This window comes from Urocitellus parryii, chromosome 3 (genome assembly GCF_045843805.1).
Source record: "Urocitellus parryii isolate mUroPar1 chromosome 3, mUroPar1.hap1, whole genome shotgun sequence".
NCBI lineage: Eukaryota > Metazoa > Chordata > Mammalia > Rodentia > Sciuridae > Urocitellus > Urocitellus parryii.
Genome location: NC_135533.1, coordinates 163,834,151 through 163,855,500, shown reverse-complemented (window position 1 = coordinate 163,855,500; position 21,350 = coordinate 163,834,151). Strand labels below are relative to the sequence as shown.

The window sequence follows — 21,350 nt, the reverse complement described above, 5'->3', positions numbered from 1 at the left end:
CATACAGTGGAATATTAGTCTTTAAAAAGTAGGAAATTCGTCATAATGATGTGGATGAACCCAGAGAACTTTATGATAAATGAAATGAGTTATGTACAGGAAGACAGATACTGCATGGTCCCGTTTGTATGTGAAATCTAAATTAACTAATAGAAACAGTGGAATGGCAGTTCCAGGGACAAGAGGAATTGGGGAGGTGTTGGCTTAAAAGTACAAGTTTCAGTGAGAAAGAATGAGTTTGGGGGATCTATTGCCTAGCATACTGACTATAATTAATTATAATATATATTTGAAAATTGCTGAGAGAAAAAAATTCTTTTGTTTTGTTTTTGTTTTGTACCAGGGATTGAACTCAGGGCCACTCAACCACTGAGCCACATCCCCAGCCCTATTTTGTATTTTATTTAGAGACAGGGTCTCACTGAGTTGCTTAGTGCCTCGCTATTGCTGAGGCTGGCTTTGAACTCACAACCCTTCTGCCTCAGCCTCCCGAGCTGCTGGGATTACAGGGATGTGCCACTGCACCCAACATCCTTAGCCCCTTTTTAAAGAATTTTTTGTATTTAGAGACAGGGTCTTGCTGAGTTGCTGAGGTTGGCTTTTGAACTTGCAATCTTTCTCTCTCAGTCTCCTAAGCTGCTAGGATTACAGGCATGTGCCACTGCGCCTGGCCAAGAGAGTAAATCTTAAATGATCTCACCAAAAGTATGTGAGGCGATGGATATGTTAATTAGCTTGATTTTAATCATTTCAAAATATATGCAAGTATCAAGACATCATGTTTAAACCATAAATATATATAATTTTTATTTGTCACTTCAGCCTTAACAAAGCTGGAGGAAAATATTTACATGTCAGCAATAGTTTATTAGCTGTGACAAATGTTTGTATACTTATATAATAAGTTAATAATAGGGGAAGTGGATATGGGGTTTATAGAACCCTCAATATAATCTTTGCAGCTTCATAAATTTAAAATGATCCTAAAATTAGGCTTATTTTTAAAAAAGAATATGACAAGGAAAAGAGTCTATAGTTCAAGTTTAATTTTCATCTTGCTAAGAGCCTTGCTAAGTAAATAAAATAGCTGTTGGTGTTCTGGGCTGATTATGGTGTAAAGTGGGGCAATTCTTCCTCGCTGTCTTCTTATAAAGCCGTGAGAGTTTGTTTGCAGAATCAGAGAATGCAGGATTTCTAAATGTCCTCCTGTGGAATTTCCTACTGGCATGACTTTTTCCCCCTTTGCTTTTTTGCCCAGTAGCAGTCCCTTGAGTGGCATTTGCTGTCCTAGTTAATCAGAGGATAGGAGAAATGAAAAACTCTCCTCTTCCCCCTCCCATGAAGTTTCAATGGGCACTGCAAATGTAGGTCAAATTGCATCACTGTAGAGAGGAGCGAACAGGAAGGTATTTAGGAAGTGCTGCCAACCTCGCTTTAGATTCAGTGGCAATGAACCGGTGTTGAGCCCGCTTAGGTGTGAGATTCAGGAATCAGAGGATCATGTTTGTGATATAGTCCCGGAATGTTACATTTCAATCCATGACAAAAAGATCTCTGTCTAAAACCCTAGTAAAAATAACTTAAACTGGCTTTGTTAGATGTGCAACTACCAGCTTCTGGAATTCTTTTTGTCTCTTATTTATTATTGACATACTACAGCAATTTATATTAATTTAGCCAGAGAGATGCTAGAATTATAGAAACTATTGCCATGTGTATGTATACAAAATCTACTGTTTGGTAATCACATAAGTCTAATAATGTATTTTGCAAATTACATATTATCATATGCCCAGTGGCATCTTGATTAGCATACAGAAACCACAAAATATGTTTTTTTAACTCATGTTTAAAGTATGCTTTCTTATAGACTTTAAAGATGTAAGAAGTCTTTAAATTCATGTCTTTATTTTTTCACATACTATATGCTCCCTGCTCCTTTGTAAGACATCCAGATATTGACTGCTAGAATGTTCCATGTTACTGACCTTGTCAGGAAGAGTAAGCATCTTGAGAGCAAATCAACTCTAAAACTTCCCACCTCTATCAAAATAATTTGTAGTTCATTCAGGAACAATTGGAAAGTCAGATGATAAAATGTTTTAAATTGGCTTGGCTATTATTTAATCTTACAGATTGAATGAATTATTCTGTAAACATACTCTTAGCTATTTGTACTCTTTTTATTTTGAGATAATTATAGATTGGTAGGAAGTTGCAAAGATAGTTCAAGAGGTCCTGGTTACTCTTCACTTATTTTCTCCTTTCTTATCTGACTATATACAGTATTGAAACCAGAACATTGGCATTGGTATAAAATGTATTTGTATTTCTGGCATTTTTTCACTTGGGTATTTTCATGTTGCCACTACCATAATCAAGATACAGAACTAAGCCGGGCTGGGTGGTACACTCCTGTAATCCTAGCGGCTCCGGAGGCTGAGTCAGGAGGATCGTGAGTTCAAAGTCAGCCTCAGCAAAAGTCAGACGCTAAGCAACTCTGTGAAAAATAAAATACAAAATAAGGCTGGGGATGTGGCTCAGGGGTCAAGTGCCCCTGAGTTTAATCCCTGATACCAAAAACAAAAAAAAAAAAAGGGGGGGACTATTTCATCACTAAAGAAATGTCCCTTGTGTTACCTTTTTATAGCTATGCTCATTTCTGTTACCCTCAAATCCCTGCCTCCTGGCATCCACTAATCTATTCTTCAACTTTTTAATTTTGTCATTTGGGGAATGTTACATAAATGAGAACATTGGAGATTGCCTTTTTTTCACAGCATTTTTTAAAAAAATGTTTATTTTTTTAGTGGTAGTTAGACACAATACCTTAATTTTGTTTATTTATTTTATGTGGTGCTGAGGATCGAACCCAGGGCCTTGCACATGCTAGGCGAACGCTCTACCTTTGAACCACAACCCTAGCCCTTTACTCAGCATTTTTAAAAGAATTCTATTTTGGGGGTGGGGATTGTGGCTCCCCAGTGGAGTGCTCGCCTAGCACAGGTGGGACCCGGGTTTGATCCTCAGCACCACATAAAAATAAAGGCATTGTGTTGTGTCCATATACACCTAAAAAATAAATAAATATTTTTTAAAAAACAATTTTATTTTTAAAAGAATGTTTATGATAAACACTTTAAACATATTCGTTTTTGAAAAATTGTCACCCAGAGTTTGGTTGACTAATTTTCAAACTGTATTTTTCTAGCTTAGGTGTTCTAAACTTTGTATGAACATATTTGAGCAGCTGCTAAAATCAGATGTGCCAGCAAAATAGCTGATTATGGCATTAACCTTATTTCTACTCTTAAGGGTGTTATCCTAAAGTTAAATGGAAAATTACCCAGGAAAAGGCTTTCCCATTAACAAAGTAAATATTACAATTGATCAATGGGCAGGAATAAAACATCCAAATGTGTTCTTTAATTATACCAAATGAAAAATGATCACATTTCTGTGCCATTTCATTTTGAAAGAACTTTAGAAGAGAGAGACTTTTTGGAACATATTTTTAAATGAATATCGACTAAAATACTTACATTAATTGGATAATGTAAAGACTGTGTCATAGCATTGCAGTTATGTGATTATCGTGAAATGTCACCACGTGAAATCCAGTGTCTTCATCATGTTAATAAAATTCTTGGAATGTCTTAAGTGGGAAATGAATTCCGTGGTTAGGCGAGAGCCAGGAACAAACTTCCTCAGAGGAAACAGATCTTCCTCAGATGTCAGTCTGTCATCTAATGAAATACAGAAGATAATCTAGGATCTGTAGGATGGCACATTAGTGTTCACCTACAAATAATGATACCACGTGGCCAGACTGATAGAACTTAAGCAGGTAGAAGTTGAGTCCCCAGGGGCCCCACTGCAGCTCAGTAGCGGTGAAGGTGAAAGTGTAAGCTCTGGCTCTTCACATTGTTCAGAAGTCACGTTCTTGCAGGTTGTCAGGACAGACTTTTATGAATGGGATAGTTCTGTAACGGGCAATGGCTGTGACTTCCAACATTTAGTCTTTCTGTCAGCTAGGAAACTATTTGGGTGTGTATATGTGTCAATACCAGAAATTAAACCCAGGCTTCCTACATGTTAGGCTAGGTAAACACTCTACCACTGAGCTATACTCCCAACCCTCTTTTTATTTTTTGAGACAAGGTCTCACTAAATTGCCCAGGCTGGCCTGGAACTTGCTATCCTTCTGCCTCAGTCTCCTGAGTGGTTGGGATTACACACCTGGCAGGAAACTATTCCTTATCGTTGAAATCATGATATATTTACCGGCTCAACATTTTTCTCTTGATCTCCTGTGTCTTCTTCAAGCAGCATCATTATACTTGAAATAGCTATTGAGAAGTAGACAGGAAATGATCATACTGACCATCAACTATATGCCAACACTGGGCTGAGGATTTATGTGCATGTGAAAATGTAATTACAATATTGAAAAATTTCATTAATAGTGTTCATTAAGTGATAGATTCCCCCCAAAGATTTAAAGCAAGTTTTCAGACAGCAACAACAACAAAAAGTTTTATTGGTCAGAGTGACTGGCCTCTTGCTTCCCAAGTATGTATGTATATATGTGTCCATATATACATGTAATATGTATGCACATATATTAGAAAATTTAAAGAACATATTTATATCTCTTAACTAATATATACATACATCATATATATATTTATGAAGCAGTGTGTGTAGTGGTATGAAATATACAGTTGTAAGACCCACCCCTCTTTCTCTTAGCTTTTTATCTGCATGAAATAAGTTATTGACTCATGAAAAATCAACCAATTATAGGAGTGAAAACTACCTAACCCATCAATGCAAAATGTTTAATGGGTATTGCATTAATTACACAATAAACCTTTTAGATTACAAATGCTGTATATGTTTAGAGGAAAGAAAATTCTTTATCTCTGACTCTTGATTTCTGTCTCCTGTCAAGTACAGATAATATCCTACCTCATAGAACTGAACGAGATAAAGTACATAAAGCTAAATATATTTCCTAATAGTTGGCACGCCTTCAATACATTATAGCTATTGCTGTTGGTAATGAAGATTGTAACAACAGTAATAATAACAATAATAATACCAATAATAATAATAATATAGTGTGGACCTACTGCTGTAGCTACCTGAAACCTCAACAACTTAATAAAACATGTTTATTTCTCGCTCCAGTCACAGCTCAGTGTGGGTTGGCAAAGAGGCTCTTGGTTTCCCTCAGTTGTTCAGGAGTGAAATTCTCTGGCTCCTTCCCCCGGGTGCTTGGAGCTCTCTGCATTTGACCAGCAGAGGGTATGAGAGACTGAAGATCAGCCCAGGCCATGGGCTAGCCCTGAAGCAGCACCAGCACTTCAGTTCACACTTTAGGACTTAATCACGCATCGCATCGAGCCTTATTGCAGTGATTATTGGGAAATTTAGTCAAATGGTATGCTCGAGGAGAGAGAATGTGGATATAGGTGAATGTGGATATTGGAAACTCTATCACAAGTAATATTTAAAATGGCTTACTAGGAGAGGAAGGATTTGCCCTGGATCTTTTAGATCGTTTTAGAAAGGATTTGCCCTGGATCTTTTAAAGATCTTTTAGATCTTTTGTTATAGGCTGCCCAGCTTGCCTTTTGGAAAGAATATTTAAAGAGCAAGGGTGGAAAAGTAAAAATTTCTGCATGCATTATTAATAAAAATCACTTTTACCCCAGTAGCTACTGCTTTTACTGTAAGCCATTTGATAGTGACCTAGGGCAAGCCATTTATCTGCCATCGACCTCCATTTTCTTACAAGTGTTCTACACAGGGCTGTGGTGATGGCTAAACAAGACTGTGCATGTGAAGAACTTAACTCAGGGTCTGGTCAGGGTAAGCACTGGGTGAAAGTTGTTATTATTGGTCGTGTTAATAAGTATGGTCTCAGAGTAGAATGCTTGCTAGTGCTTCGTTTATTTAACTTCTTTCCTAAAGGATTATGTTAGAGTTAGCAAAGAATGACTTGACTGAAGACCTTTCTATGAATTTTAGAATTCTATAACCCAGGCCAGAAATAGGAAGAGATTAATGTTGCCTTGGCAAAATACTGGGAGAGAACTTCTATTGCCTAAGCCTGCCTCCCTGCAGTTCACGCCCTAGACTCAGGAGAGCACTGGGAGCCCTGGACTTTCCCTTCTCATCCCTCTTCCCCTCTTTCCCAGGGTCTGTAGGTGAGTCTGGCAAGGAAGCACTAGGTAAATGCCAGAGCAGCTTCTTATTGCTCTGACTTAATTGCATGTCCTTAGCAAGGCAAGACCATCGTGGACCAGGCATATATTAACCTGAGTGGATGAGTGCCTGTCGGAGCCTTGTTCAGTCTAATCCGACTCAATTCAGCAGGCCCTGGGGGTACAGGGATGAACTGTGGCTGATCCTGCCTCTGAGAAGCCCACCTATAGTGATTTGTGCTTTGTTCCCCCCCCCCCCCCTTGAGCTGGGGGTGGTTCTGCTCAGGATCAAACCCAGGGTCTTGTGCATACTAGGCAAGTAAGTGCTCCACCACTGAGCCAGCCCCAGCCCTGAGCCAGGCTCTGAAGGCTGCGATCTGAGTTACTTAGAAGGTAGAAAGAAAGGAGTGCAAGCAGTTGGAAAAGCAGGTGTTAGGGGACAGGTAGGAATTGCTGTCATGTGTGGAAATGGAGAATGGTTTTAATCTCAACTTCAGTATGCAACTGCCTCTGCTTGCAGGCCTGGGCTCCCTGCTAAAGGAGTATAGTAGAGTTTTTTTCATCAGGCAGTGGAAGGGTTAGGTGAGAAGATGCAAGTAAAGGGCTTAGTGCTAATACTGGAGACATAGTGTCAGTGAGTGCCAGTGACCATCAGTATTATTATTATCAGGTACTTTTATAAATTGACCGTCTAATTGTCCTACTTGACCAAGGCTTTGCAAGTGACAAATTGGAGATCTGCTGGAATTTTTATTATACTTTTAGTTCTCTTTTAGGCTACTGGTGAAATAGTGCAGTAGAGTCACAATTCATGGAAAAAATGATTGACTCAGCAAAATGGAGAGGGAGCTCAGTGAACCTCAGTGGAACTTGGAGAGGTAGGTCTTGAACTGAGTGAGCTTGAGATGGGAGAATTTTGGCCCCAACACGACCACACATTGCTTTGCTGAACCCTTTTGGAAAGAGAAGAAGGATTGAGTATTGTGTAGGGATGTTGAATCAGAAAATGAGACTAAAAACAAGTTAAGACTCCATTGTGAGGAGCTGCACAGGGCTGGGAATGCCCTAGGACTGGCTGCAGGAATTGAAATGGGTCCTGAAGCCGGGGCCCGAGTTGCCGGGGTCCTTCTTCATGAGTGGCATGGCACCCTCTGCATTGGTGTCTCAAACACTCAGTACTGAGTGGGGTGACTCTCAGAGCTGTCCCTGTAGCTTCGTAGGTACAGAATGACTGGCTGGCCTTCAAAGAGAGGGATACCCAGTAGCTCCATTGAAAAGACAAGTTGTGCAGAGTGTGGAGTTTCATTCTTAAATTTGCTTCACCCAAGAGAACCAACCTGTCGGGGTTGGAAGCAGTTGTAAGTGGGGTCAGAAGAAATGGAGTTAGGCACCCTGTTAATGCATATTTCTGGAGAATATACCTACAGATGACATATAAACTGCTTTTGAATTTTTGGTTGCAATTTTTCATTGGGGAGAAGAGACTTAGAAAAAAGCAGTATAGGCTCAGGCTGGGTGTGGTGGTGCACACCTGTAATCCCAGAGACTGAGTGAGGAGGCTGAAGCAGGAGGGCCACAAGTTTGAGGCCAGCCTCAGCAATTTAGCAAGGCCCTAAGCAACTCAGTGAGACCTTGCCTCAAAATGAAAAATAACAAAGGTGTGGGAATGTGGCTCATCCCCAGTACCAAAAGAAAGGAAGGAAAAAAAGGAAAAGAAAGAATCATGGCTGCCTACAGGAGACAGGCCCAGAAGGAAAATAAGTGATGACACCAGGTCATCACTTTCCTGTGGAAAGCACACACAAATGACAAGAGGTAGCCCAGTTACCTCCTGCAAGAGAGCTGTCCCCTGGGGCCTGATTTTTGACTTTCCAAGAGAGATTAGAAATTAGGAATTTTATGTGAATCTTCCTGGGTTTTGAAAATTAGGAACAAATTCATATTTTCCCCCCAAGGTCACCAGGCAAAATAGCCAGAAAAAAAAAATAGATTATTTTAAGCTTGTAGGTGGAAAGAAAACATGTCACTTGGGCACTAAGTGGCTCAGCTGCATGACCCCCCTGGTCTTGGTGTCAGGCTACGGACTTGGCAGGGAGCACATACTCAACATTGAGTAAATTAATCAGCTTGGGGAATCCTGCTTTCAGACCTTTCGTATATAGAAGGAAGAGACTGTAGTCGTCCTTCAAGGCTTCCAATTTTTTTCCCAGCTCTAATTTAGAAAATAGAATCGAGTCACCACCTTGGTAGTGCTCCCTGTGGGGCCTCGTCTCCAGCATTTTTTCTTCCCTCTCTGGCCTCCCCTAGTGCCTAGAGTACCGTCTCTCTCTAATGCTTGACGATTTGCCTAAAAGTTAAGGTTTAAGACATAAAAAGAAAGTTTATACTGCTATCCTTCAAAACAAGACTGACTTGCTTTTTAAGTTCCTTGTTCTTCCTTTATCATGGTCAGGAGCTACTTGCTGGATTTGGACAGGCTACCTTATATCTCAAAGGGTGATCCAGATTACGCCTGAAGTGCAACCAGGCTGTCAGAGAGCAAGGAAGGCAGCTAGTGGGAGAGCACTTGCCCAGCATGTGCAGGGCTCTCCCTGGGTGCCCCACTGTCCTCTGAAGGCATCACCATGGGTGGGGTGGATGGCTCTCTTGACCATAAAATCTGAATACACGGTCTCTGACATGGTATTTTGTAACTTATTTTGGGTGATTTTTCATAGCTGTAAAATGTTTATGATGCAAAGCAATTAATTTTGGCTCAAGACAGACATTTTAAGTAAGATAGTGGCTTTTATGGGAAGGAAGGCAGAACAAGGACACTAAAATGGAAATCAGAGAAATTCTTTAAAAAGTAGGAGATTGGCCAAGAATTAGAAATCTGGAGGAGAAAAACATCTGGTTTATAGAGATTGTAGGAATGATTTTAAGCATTACCAAGTAACATTTTGTGAGTGAATAAAACTGAAATTGTTTTTTTAAAGGGAGAGTGGAAGGGTATGATCTAGGAATAACTTAAAAGCCAATAAAGATGATTATGAATAAATGGATAAAACATGGCGTAGAATTTCAGTCACTAAGTCAGGCACAGTGGCACACGCCTGTAAATCCCAGCAGCTTGGAAGGCTGAGGCAGGAGGATCACAAGTTCAAAGCCAGCCTCAGCAACTTAGCAAGACCCACGCAACTGAGTGAGACCCTGTCTCAAAATATTAAAAAGGGCTGGGGTTATGGCTTAGTGGTTAAGTGCTTTTGGGTTCAATCCCTGGTACCCCTCCCCACACACACACACACAAAAAAAGAATTCAGTCACTCAGATATTTTAAAGAGATGCTTTATTAGCGTCTTAGTATCCCAAGCCATAGAAATGTTTGGGTTATCATCTTAGAGTATATGAAAATAAATAAAAATTGAGTAAAGCAATATTCATATTGCCTGACCTTGGTATATATAGTCCAGTGAAGATTATAGGAAGTGAAGTGTATTCGCAGGGAATTTTCCATAGGAAATCAGCCTGCCTTGTGCTGTATACTTTGACAGCATCTTCCCTGTAGCTGTGTCATTGCCTGTATTGGCTGCTTTTTTTTCTTCTGCTGCATGTCAAAGTTGAAAACCAACTCAATTTCTACCTCTGGTTTGCTAATTCCCAATCCTTGGGAATCCTCCCCAAACTGAGTAGTACCCACATTTCACTTGAAATACCCGTATGCACGTGTGTGCACAACTATGAAGAGTGCATAGCTTCCTTATGCTTTTTAGGAAGAGGATTTGAGTTTTTTGTTTTCCTGTCTATAGTATGAACAATTGCTTCTTTAAACTGCTGAATGATAAAGGACAGAGGGAGCTCTCCAAATAGTATTCTTATTCAGAATGTGTGTGTGTGTTACATCTGTGATTTTGACAGGTTTCATAGGAGCAGACTTTCTGAATAGCTATTTTTAAAATTAAGTGAAAACTCATTAGTAGCAAATTACACACAATGATTTTAAGCCCCAGGAGGCTGAATCTGTGTACATATTGAGTAGTCATTTGTTCTTAGTTTATTGTAAATACAGCCAATTAAATTCATTGTAAAAAATTAATGAATTACATTTGTCGTAAAATTGGTAAAGCGCCTTGAATTTTATCTGTTTGACATTTCAAAGCACAAGTAATAATTTCAGAACACCTGGTAACTAATAAGATTACAGATTTCTTTTCTTTTTTTTTTTTTTTTTTGGTGGTGGTGCTAGGGATTGAACCTAGGACCTTGAACACCCTAGCAAGTGCTGTAGCACTGAGCCACATCCCTGGTCCTAAGATTTATAAACTTCAGATTAGCTTTATCCACTGTTTCATCCCTTTTCTTTTTTCTTTCTTTAATCTGAACAGAATTAAGAAGAAGGAGCATCCACAATCAAAGCAGATGAAGATCCACTGGTAAATTATCAGGATTTTTGGCCTGCCCTCTAAGGAAAAGGTAACTGGCTGTTCTGGCATAGCAAAGTTGAATAAATGCAATGCTTCTAATTATAAGATTATAGTAGAGTTGAAGTTTTACCAAAGAATGATAGTATTTAATATAAGATATCTGAGTTAGATCTAAAATTTTAAGCATAACCCTGAATATGATCTTCCTAATATAAAATGACAGTGAATTGAAGGAGTGGGATACTATTAAATGTTTGTTTCTCAACACACAAAAAATACTAAATAACAAGCCTAACCCCAAAACATTTGTTAAAGTTGCAGGAAGGGGTTTGAGATAGAATTTCCCTCTCTCCCCAGCCCTACCGTCTTTGTCCAGGGAGGTTGTCAAAGGTGTGCCCTGTGGTTTTCTCCTTAGCTCTTGTTCTCTTCTCTCCCACACAATGAAGACCCAGCTGGTAAGGGCAGGGGAAATGCCAAACACGACTGTCACACAGGCAGGACTTCTTCAGGCACACTTTCTGGGCCTAGTGCCCTTGCCCAGGCTGCCAGATAGTCCTGTGCTCGGGAGCAGCCTTGGATCATTACGAGAACAGCAGCCACATTGATGGAGTTTCTCACTACGCCATCGCCATCATGCATTTGCTATGTGGGGAATGGCTGAATTTCACAGAATGTGAAAAAGGATAATATTCCTGGAAGAGTTTTAATTAAAAAAAAATCCATTCTTCCATCTACTCAGAGGAATGAGGGGGTTTACAAGTTAAGATACATTTTAACATGAGTCATTGAAGGATAAAACTGAACAGAATCCAAACAGGAAAGACCAAAAGAATTTCAGCCTCTGGAATTGATCAACTTACATTACTCAGGCAACAAATGTGATGTCTCAATCAGCCTTTAAGCAACTATGGCAAAAATGGAAACATTTTGTATGACATGCACATTCATCTGCAAAGATAGCATTTTACTATTATTAAACCATAACTGGAGCTTCAGGAAGAAGTGGCAGTTCTGTTTCAGTGTTTAAAAGAACTGAGCAGCTATGAAGCCTCACCTTCAAAATAGGCCCTTAGGATTCTTTGGCCTTCAGCTGAAGGACTACAGTGCAGGGGTATCAGAGGCACCACAGTGGGTGGTGTTCATTGTGGACTGTCTGCCAGGTGCTCTCCTGTATGGTGGTGACCCCCTGGCAGTGGAGAGATGTGGAAAGACGGGAGGAGGAAGCACACTTGACAGAATGCCAAGGGAGCTCTTTAGTCCAGAACTATTTACTGAGATTCTACCGTGTTCAAACAGATTTTCCCCAGGAGGAAAAGGAGAATAGGAGATGATTTCCGTGAACTATAATCATGACATGCTTTTTTGAATATTATAGCAATGGAGATTAATGTGATACCAGGAAATGAATGACAAGTGGCAGGGAAAGAAGAAGAATTACAAACCAAAAAGTCTGCAGGACTTGACAGGGAGGGGAATCAAATGGGCTGGGTGGAACAGTGAGAAATTGACAAGTTCATGACCAGTCTAAAGTAGCAGCCCCTTCTCAGTACTGATTGTGGCCCAATAAGTCCCAAATTGAACACCAACCAACTTACATGCTGTGTTCCTTTCTGGATGCTGGAGCTAAATGAGCAAATCAAGGGGATAAAGGTCCCTCCCATTGAATTAGCACTTATCTTTTTGGTATCAACAAATGAAAATCATGTGTCTGGGCTGGGGATGTAGCTTAGTGGTAGAGTACTTTCTTAGCATGTGTGAGGCCCCTGGATTCAATCCCTAGCACTGCAAAAAAAATAAAAATTTATATTTATCATGTGTAGTGTATTGTTTTGAAATATGTGTATGTGTGAAATGGCTAAACTCAACTAATTAACAGATACATGACCCCACATACCTAATCACTTTTTTGTGATAAGAACTTTTAAGACCTCTGGTCTTAGAAGCTTTTAAGGATCCATTATTAACTAGAGTCACTTTAAAGAAGAAAAAAAAAAACTTTTATTTAATTGAGATTTTTGTCTCATTTTCTCAGCATCTCCCTCTCCACCTCCAGCCACTGGTGGTTCAAACTCTTCTACATTCCACATATAAGTGAGACGATCCTGTGTCTGTCTTTCTGTGAGTGCCATATTTTACTTAGTCTGTGTCCTCCAGGTTCATCCATGTTCTCATAAGCGACAAGATTTCCTTCTTTTTTTAAGGCTAAATAATATTTCATTGTGTGCATAAACTACCATTTCCTTACCCATTATTCCCCTGATGAACACTCAGGTTAATTCCCTAACTTGTTGTGAATAAAGCTGTAATGAACATGAGTATGTAGGCCTATCTTCAGTATGATGTCATTTCCTTTGTGTATATACTCAGTAGTGCTCATGCCAGGTTATATGTTTCTATTTTTGATTTTCTGAGGAACCTCCATATTGTTTTCAATAATGGCCATACTTTTTAATGAGAGAAACAGATAGTAGAGAGCAGACACAAATAAATGCATTATATATTTATTATATGATAATAATTAGCAAAAAAAAAAAAAAAACAGGGTAAGGAACACTGATGAGAGATGGGACTTGAAGTTTTAAATGGGAGTGATCATGGTAGGACTTCAAGAAGGTGAGATTTGAGCATTAAAGTTGAGCTCTCTGGGGAAGGGCAAATGGACCGTGCAGAGACTAAAAGCAGATGCCTGCATCAGCTCTTCAAGCCACAGAAAGAAGGCGGGCCAGATCTGAGTGGTGAGTTGGGAGAAAAGGGTAGGAAATGAAGGCAGACAGGTAATAGGGCCCAGGGTATGTGGCCTTAGTGACCATTGAACAGGCTTTGGCATTTATTCTGAGAGATGTGGGATATCATTGGAAGATTCTAAGAAGAGTGACTTGATTTGACTTCTGTTTTAATAAGACCACTGAGGCCATTATAGTAAGATAGGCTGTAGGGGACAAGGCAAAAATGGGGAGACCAGTTAAATTGTGGCTATGATAATAACCCAGGCAAGAGATGACGATGTTGCTGGATCTCCAAAAATTTTAAGGGAAATGAAATCTGGACGAAAATTACTATTTTAAGAAAATAACAAAGTTTGAGTCAACCTGAATAAGGCTGTGAGATTCTGTTATGTGCACATTGTTTGCTACGTCAGCTATAGAAATGGTGATGTAATTCAGAGGAAGGTGAAGACTTTGGTTCAGACTAAGTTGAAAAAGAAAATAGTTGATTTTACATTAAAATGAAAGCTTGCTTTTTGATCAGTGCAGGAGACCAAGGAAAGTGACTATTCACAATAGCCAGAAGGTGGAAACAATCCAAATGTCCATCAACTGATGGATGGATCAACAAACTGTGGGATAGAGCAGAATGGAATAGAGCAATTCCCTACTTTATCCAGAGGGGATGTGTTCCAAGACTCCAGTGGATGCTAGAAACCACAAATAATACCACACTTTTATAAATACTATGTTTTTTCTTATACATACAGACCTGCGATAAAGGTTAATTTCTGAATTACGTAAAATAAGAAATTAACAATGGGACTGGGATTGAGGCTCAGTGGTAGAACGCTTGCCTAGCATGTGGGTTCAATTCTCAGCATCACATATAAATAAATGAATAAAATAAAGGTCAATCTTTTTCATCTAAGAAAATATTTTTTAAAAGAAATTAACAATAATAATAAAATAAAAAATAATAAGATGGTAATAAAACTTAAGCAAATATGGTCTCCCTACTTCTCAAAACTGCTTATTATACTGTACTCAACCTGCTTCTTGTGATGATATGATACAATTGCCTACCTGGTGAGATGAGGTAAGATGAATATCAGGCATTGTGAAATATTGTTAGACTCTGTGTGAGGGTTATTTGAACACAATAACTGCAACACTGTGATAACTGAGACAGCCTATAAGTGACTTCCAGGCCAGTAGCATATACTTTGTGGATACACTGGACAAAAGGATTATTCACATGCTGGCCAGGTCAGAGCAAGATAACTGAAGACTTCATCATATACTCAGAACAGTGAACAGTTTATATTTATGAATTGTTTCTAGAATTTTCTATTTAATATTTTCAGACTAAAGTTGAAACTGCAGAAAGTGTAACTGTGATTAAAGAGGGGTCTTCTGTATTATTCAGCCATAAAAAGAAGTAAAAGACTGATAACATAACTCCAGCATAGATAAACCTTGAAAACATACTAAATGAAGGAAGCCAGACACAAAAGGCCACATATTATATGATTTTGTTTGTATGAAATACCTGTAATAGGTGCAGATTCAGAGACAGAAAGCAGATGTGATTTCCTAGAGAATATGAGTTGGGAGATTGAAGAGTGACTGTTTCATGGAATGGGGTTCTTTCTGGGGTAGGGAAAATGTTCTGGATCTATATAATGGTGTTAGTTGTACCATATCATGAATATACTAAAATGTCATTAAATTGCAACTTTAAAATGGTTAAAATGTTGAATTTTATTTTATTGAATTTTACCTTATCTAAGAAAAGAAAGATAATGGTATTCAGAAGAAATTTCATATATTTTTTTCTTATCTTGGTTACAAGTAGCTGATTAAGCTAGAGTGGAGTCTTTTATGGTCAATGAGAGTGGAAAAAGGTTGGGCCCTGAAGAAAGATTGGTGCTTTGGAAGTACAAGTTGAAAATTTAGTTTCAAAGCAAAGGAACTAGTCTCTGTGATACCACTGTTGACCTGATGGAGTTTTATGATCATAGACCAGAAGTATCAAAATTAGAGTTTCTTTTTCTTTTATCAAATATCCTTATTATATGACTGCTGATTATAAAAGCATACTGTTAAAAATTTAAATATTTTATAAAGCCCCTTTACAATGAAAAAATAATCAAAGTTTCTTTAATTCTTTTACCCTCTGTTCCTCATAACTCTTGAGAGTTATCAAGACTTTTTCAGTGCATAGGCTTATCATCAGTCACGATCACTACCACCATCATCATTACTGTTTCACAAAAATGGATACATTATGTGTATGGTATTTTTTGCACCTTAATTTGGGGCAGGTACCAGGGATTGAACCCAGGGGCACTTAACCACTGAGCCACATCCTCAGGCCTTTTTATTTTGAAACAGGGTCTCAGTAAGTTACTGAGATGGCTTTGAACTTGTGATCCTCTTCCCTCAGCCTCTTAAGCTGCTGGGATTACAGGCGTGTGCCTACACCCAGCTGCACGCTGATTTTTAAAATTAATATCTTGGTGGTCTTACTGCTGCTTTCTTGTATGTGTATAGTATTTTTTGCACCTTAATTTGGGGCGGGTATCAGGGATTAAACCCAGGGGCACTTAACCACTGAGCCACATCCTCAGGCCTTTTTATTTTGAAACAGGATCTCACTAAGTTACTGAGATGGCTTTGAACTTGTGATCCTCTTGCCTCAGCCTCTTAAACTGCTGGGATTAAGGCGTGTGCCTACACCCAGTTGCATGCTGATTTTTAAAATTAATATCTTGTGGTCTTACTACTGCTTTCTTGTGGATTGCTATGTTATATGCCATACTTTTATTTGTAAAAACTTTTGTAGTTGAAAAGCAAAATGCAGCCACTGACTGTCCTAAGCATATGAGTTCTTTGGTTCTCGTAACAACCTGATGGAGTAGATACTATCAAGGTCCTCCCTTTTACAAAGGAACTGAGGTAGAGTCAAAAAGTTTTCTGCCAAGGCCTAGAGTTAGGAAATAGCAGAAATGGATTCAAGGGCCAGTTTTAGCTCCCCCCCACCCCAGTTGAAGAGTGCTGTGGCTGGTGATACCTGATCGTACTGCTGTTTTCAAGAGAAGTCAATCTGGAATAATTCTTTTTTTTTTTCCCTTCTTTTTAAAAACTTTTAAATTTGTTTTAATTAGTTACACATGACATGACAGTAGAATGCATTTATGCACTTTGATATATCACACATAGATGGGATATAATTTGTCATTTTTCTGAGTGTACATGTTATAGAATCATATTGGTTATGCAGTCACATATACACATAAGTAATATGTCTGTTTCATTCTACTATCTTTCCTACACCCACATCCCCTCCCCTCCCCTCCCTTCACATCCCTCAACCTAATCTAAGGTAATGCTATTCTTCCCTAGAGGGCCCCACCCCTCTCATGCACACTCCTTATTGTGAATTAGCATCCGAGTATTAGAGGAACCATTCTGCCTTTGGTTTGTGAATTGGCTTATTTCATTTAGCATATTTTCCAGCTGCATTCATTTACTGAAAAATGCCATTTCATTGTTCTTTAAAGCTGAGTAATATTCCATTGAGTACATATACTACATTTTCTTTATCCAATCATCTAATGAAGGACACCTAGGTTGGTTCCGCAGTTTAGCTATTGTAAATTTAACTGCTATAAACATTGATGTGGCTGCATTACTGTAGTGTGCTGATTTTAAGTCCTTTGGGTATAAACCAAGGAGTGGGATAGATGGGTCAAATGGTGGTTCCATTCCCAGTTTTCTGAGGAATCTCCACACTGCTTTCCAGAGTGGTTGTACCAATGTGTAGTCCCACCAACAAGTATGAGTATACCTTTTTCCCCACATCCTTGCCAACATTATTGTTGACCATATTCTTTTTTAAAAAAATCTTTATTTTATTTATTTATTTTTATGTGGTGCTGAGGATCAAACCCAGGGCCTTGCACGTGCTAGGTGAGCGCTCTACCACTGAGCTACAACCCCAGCCCCTGCCTGTATTCTTGGTGATTGCCATTCTGACAGTAGTGAGATGAAATCTTAGTGTAGTTTTGATTGCATTTCTCTAATTGCTAAGATGTTGAACACTTTTTCATATATTTGTTGATGGATTGTATTTCTTCTGTGAAGTGTCTGTCCAGTTTCTTAGTCCATTTATTGACTGGATTATTTGTTTTTTTGTTGTTAAGTTTTTTGGGTTCTGTGTGTATCCTAGAGATTAATTATCAGAGGTGCATTAATTATCAGAGGTCTATTTTGTAGGCTCTTTCCTTACATTTTTGATTGTTTTCCTTTGCTGAGAAGAAGCTTTTTAATTTGAATCCATCCCATTTATTGATTCTTAATTTTACTTCTTGCGCTTTAGGAGTCTTGTTAAGGAAGTCAGATCCTAGACCGACATGGTGAAGATTTGGGCCTATTTTTTCTTCTATTAGGTTCAGGGTCTTCAGTTCTAGTGCCTAAATCTTTGATGCACTTTGAGCTGATTTTTGTGCAGTGTGTGAGAGAGAGAGGTTTGATTTCATTTTGCTACATATGGATTCCCAGTTTTGTCAGCACCATTTGTTAAATAGGCTGTCTTTTCTCCAGTGAATGTTTTTGGCACCTTTGTATGGTATGACACAACTGTATTTATGTGCTTTTGTCTCTGTGTCTTCTATTCTGTACCATTGGTCTACAAGTCCATTTTGGTGCCAATACCATGCCGTTTTTGTTACTGTAGCTCTGTAGTATAGTTTAAGGTCTAGTATTGTGATGCTTCCTGTTTTACTTTTCTTGCTAAGGATTGTTTTAGATATTCTGGGTCTCTTATTGTTTCAAATAAATTTTATGATTGCTTTTTCTATTGTATGAAGAATGTCATTGGGATTTTAATTGGAATTACATTAAATCTGTATAACACTTTTGTTAGTATCATCATTTGACAATATTAATTTTGCCTATCCAGGAGCATGGAAGATCTTCCCATCTTCAGGTTTTCTTCAATTTCTTTCTTTAGTTTTCATTGTAGAGGTCTTTCACCTCTTTTGTTAGATTGATTCCCAGTTTTTTTTGTTGTTGTTGTTGTTGTGGTTGTTGTTGTTTTTGAGGCTATTGTGAATGGGGTAGTTTTCCTAATTTCTTTTTCAGTGGATTCATCGCTGTAGAATTCATTTATTAATTCTAGAAGTTTTCCGTTGGAATTTTTTGGATCATCTAGATATAGAATCATGTCATCAGCAAATAAGGATAGTTTGAGTTCTTCTTTATCTATTTGTATCTCTTTAATTTCTTTCTTCTAATTGCTCTGGCTAGAGTTTCAAAGATGATGTTGAATAGAAGTGGTAAAAGAGGACATCCTTGCTTGTTCCAGTTTTTAGAGGGAATGCTTTCAATTTTTCTCCATTTAGAATGATGCTGGCCTTGGGTTTAGCATATATAGCTTTTACAAGGTTGAGGTATGTTCCTACTATCCCTAATTTTTCTAGTGTTTTGAACATGAAGGGTGCTATGTTTTGTCAAATGCTTTTTCTGCATCCATTGAGATGATCATGTGAGTCTTGTTTTTAAGTCTATTAATATGATGAATTATGTTTATTGATATCCATATGTTGAACCAACGTTGCATCTCTGGGATGAACTAAACTTTATCATGTGCACTATGTTTTTAATGTTTTTGTATACAATTTGCCAGAATTTTATTGGGAATTTTTGCATCTTTGTTCATCAGGGATATTGGGTCAATCTGGAATTCTTTGTGAAGTTTTTCACATTTTACTGTTGGCTTTACAAAAATAGTTTTATTGAGATGTAGATAAGATATCATAGATGTTTGCACTTAAAGTGTGCAGCTTTTTAAAGATTTTTAGTGTATTCACATATGTGCAACCATCACCTCTGTCTAGGTCCAAAACATTTTTAGCATCCCTAAAGGATACCCCTTTCCCATTAAGCAGTGACTCCTCATATTCCCTTCCCCTGGATCCTGGAAATCAACAATTTGTCTTCTGTTTCTAGGAATTTGCCTATTCTTGATAATTCATATAAATGAAATTGTGTAATATGTGTAATAATTTTTGTCTGACTTTATTTTACTTAAGCATGATTTCTAATATTTCTTTTTAGTTGTAAACAGACACAATACCTTTATTTTGTTTATTTATTTTTATTAGGTGCTGGGGATCAAACCCAGTACCTTACCGTGCTAGGCAATAAGCCCAGCCCCTGTTTTACAGTTTTGATTGGCATTTTCCTAATGACTACTGATTTTAAATTTCTTTGCATTTTGTTGTTGGTCATTTACATTGTCTTCTCTGGAAAAATGTCTGTTGAGATTCTTTACCAATATTAATAATTGAGTTACTCATCTTAGAAAGACGTGAGATGTAAGATGTCTTTCTCTTTTCTTATCAGATAAATCTCTTATCAGATAAATGATTTGCAAAAAAAAAAAAATCCTCTGTTCTCTGGGTGGCCTCTTCACTTTCTTGATGGTGTCCTTTAAGAACAAAAGTTTAATTTCAGTGAGGTACAGTTTATCTATTTGGCTCTGTTTTTCAAAAATACCTGACAAGTCACATTCTAGCCCTCTTAGAATTGCTAAGTCTTTGTGAGAATAACTGTCTTCTCAAGTGGAGAGGCAGGAAGCTTTGGAAAGCTTCAAAGACGAATTTCACCTGTAACATTTTTTTTTTTTAATATTTATTTTTTAGTTCTCGGCGGACACAACATCTTTGTTGATATGTGGTGGTGAGGATCGAACCCGGGCCGCACGCATGCCAGGCAAGCGCGATACCGCTTGAGCCACATCCCCAGCCCCTGTAACATTTTTTTTTTAGTTCCCCTTTTCTGCTCCTGAATTTCATTCACTTAGATCAGATTTGGGGTGAGGGATTCAGTGGAAAGAAGGATAAGGTCTCTGGGTCCTGAAGATTTTATGTTGACCAAAAGAGATTATGAGTTATAAAAGAAAAAGGTCAGAAACTTTATTATGATCCATTTTTGATATTATTTAAAATTAGAATGGCCAGGAGAGTGTAAAAATTTTGTGCTTTTGGGAAGAAAGGTTTAGGGACCAGTACATCTAAAAAGTCATTCTCATTATATGAGAATTTTCTTCCTCCTCTTCTTCTTCATCCTCCTCCTCCTTTTCCTCCCTGCCACCTCCAGCCCAGTTTAGGAGAATTTATTTTTGTGGGGTGTGTGTGTGTGTGTGTGTGTGTGTGTGTGTGTACACTTAAGGGAAGGAAAGGACAGGGAACTCTATTCATTCATAGTCATTCACACATATTACTGAAAAATAGTTCAATCTGTAATTCTATAGCCCTTTTACCTCTACTAAGAAAAGGAAGGCTTTCCTTTGGGAATGGAAAAGGATTACAAGTTTATCTGGTACAATCTGCCCTTTGAGTAGCAATACAAATCCAGACAGGTTGCGTGATGAGGGTGCAAAGAAAGTATATGGAAAATCAGGGTGCCATGTTTCCTGGATCTGTGTCTTTGTTTAGAGCTGGAACTTTGCTGAGGACGAAGGAAGAAACCTCTGTGTCATTCCTCCCACCCTGTACTAGTACCTGGCATCGTTTGTCCTGGATTCAGCCTTAGGGGTTTTTCAACCAGCTTGGGGACCTGTCTGAAACTATGTACTAGGGTTTGGGAGGTGAGGTCCAGGTTCCCAGTGATCCACTAGGAGGCCAAACTTTTCATTCCTAGGAGACTAAGTGCTCCCATTGCCACCTTGATTTCAGAGGATGTGTTCTTGACCCAGTCCATAAAATTATGTGATTTAGTGGTGGGGTTCCCCTGTGCTTGGTGGGAGGGAGATTTTGCTAAACAAATAGAATTTGAGAGGGGACTTGATTGGTCAGGAGGATTTCACCCATATTATAGGTGGAGTGACCTCTATGAGCAAAGGCTTGGAAGTTGAGAGCAAGAGAGGGGAGCATTTTGGAAACTATGGATTGGATCTTTTGGTTGGACCAGAGAGTACCTACAGGAGACAACCGAACAACAGATAGATGTGGTGGAGCTGA

At 38.5% G+C, this 21,350-nt stretch overlaps 1 protein-coding gene across 1 annotated transcript in view; it reads left to right on the top strand.

Moving 5' to 3' along the window:
* The window catches only part of Atxn7 (ataxin 7), a 131,409-nt gene that overhangs the window by 20,821 nt on the left and 89,238 nt on the right, over window positions 1–21,350 (top strand). Inside the window, exon 2 of the mRNA XM_026397849.2 lies at window positions 10,577–10,664. The gene's annotated coding sequence lies outside the window, so the exon portion shown is untranslated. The remainder of the gene's footprint in view (window positions 1–10,576; window positions 10,665–21,350) is intronic.